The sequence below is a fragment of the Orycteropus afer genome, unplaced genomic scaffold (genome assembly GCF_000298275.1).
Source record: "Orycteropus afer afer isolate SDZICR_OR568_19922 unplaced genomic scaffold, OryAfe1.0 scaffold00095, whole genome shotgun sequence".
NCBI lineage: Eukaryota > Metazoa > Chordata > Mammalia > Tubulidentata > Orycteropodidae > Orycteropus > Orycteropus afer.
In genome coordinates this window covers 6,856,633-6,858,394 of record NW_006921682.1, presented here as the reverse complement: position 1 = coordinate 6,858,394, position 1,762 = coordinate 6,856,633, and positions in this window count along the sequence as shown.

Sequence of the window (1,762 nt, the reverse complement as noted above, 5' to 3'; positions counted from 1 at the left end):
ATGTCACCACAGTAGGACAAACCGACAGACAAGTTGTCCTGCTGTTGGAGACCTCTCGTGTCACCCCCACCTGGCTAACTGTTCCTCTGTCTGGCTTCCTGGCTTTTAACCCCCTTTCTCCTGCTCTTCTGGCCTGACGGCAGTAAGTTTAGTGTTTTATTTTTTTGGTGAGCGAAGAATTATTTTTCTATTTTTAAGTGACTGAAAAGAAAAATGAGTGATATTTAAATATCACATGAAATTAAAATTTCAGTATCCGTAAGTTTTATTGGAACACAGCCATACCCACTCATTTACCTACTGTCTATGCCTGCTTTCCTGTTACAAGAGCACAGCTGAGTAGGTGTGACAGAGATTCTATGGCCTACAAAGCCTAAAATAATTTACTATCCAGCCTGTTACAGAAAAAGTGTGCCATACTCTGTTAGAGATAAAATAACTTAAGTATCAAAGAGTTTGGACTAAGTCCAAACTTGGTTTCATGATTTCCATTTCAAGACACTTTTTCCTACACTCTTCTCAATCTACCGTATTCTGAATCTTATCCCAACCCACTTTGCTTCTCTATATTCTTCCCAACAGTATTTAAACAGGTTAAGCTTTCTCATTTTAAAAGCAAAATGACAAATCCTATCAGCATTACATCTGCCCTTCTAGCTCACCTTCCAATCTAGTCCCTCTTCAATCTACTTTTTTATCTCCACCGTTCTACCTAAATGGCAATCATCAAAGTCACCAAAGAGCTCCACATCAGGTTCTTACTCCCTTAAGTGTATCTCTGGCTTATAACTTACCTGGCCCTCTCATGATCAATCTGTTTTTGAAATAACAGTCTTTGTCTGACTTCTGTGACTTCATAATCCTGATTTTACAGCTACTTCTCAGGTGGTGCTTTGTCTCTTAATAATGCATTCATTTCTAATTTTCAATACTGTCTTAGCTTTTACTCATATGCATACAGTATATAAAAAATGTATTCTCTTAAAAAAAAAAAAAAGCTTCACAAGAAAGCTAAACTTCTTTTTGACTACTATCACTACCACTATCAACATCAATCCAAAGTTCAACCTCTTATGAATTATTCCAGACTGTTTTTTGATATCTACATAAAGTGCTACCAGGGCTTCTTATACAAATATACTAATATGTAAATACACGTATTTATCCAAAAACCCCCTAAAGTTATTTTTGTTACATACACAGCATCAGTTAGTACCTAATACTTGAAACTTGTTTTTCACACTCAACAACATTTTTAAGGTCTTTCATGTTCGTATTAATCCACAGCATTCCATTGTATTATGCTGATATATTAAATTTCATTTAGCCATTCTCCTTGATAGAGCCATTTAGGTTGATTCCTATTTCTTTTCTCTTTTTTTGCTATTGCAACGAATATCTATACATGTCCACCTGGTTCTGAAGTTAACGTCAAAGTGTAAAATATCCATTCAAATTTTTTTATTGGTATTGCTAGGCTATCCTGGAAGGAATCTTTATTATATTCCCAATAAAAAAATGAGAGTGCCTGTTAGTTATACAAGCATTAACACAGTATTTTATCCAATCTTAACTTTTACAAATTTGATAAATGAAACACAGAATCTTGTGGTTTTAATTTGCATTTCTTTCATTATTGTTGTTGTTGTTAGGTGCCATCGAGTCATTTCCGACTCATAGCGACCCCATGCACAGCAGAACGAAACACTGCCCGATCCTGCACCAGCTCCACGATCCCTGCTATACTTGAGCCCATCATCGC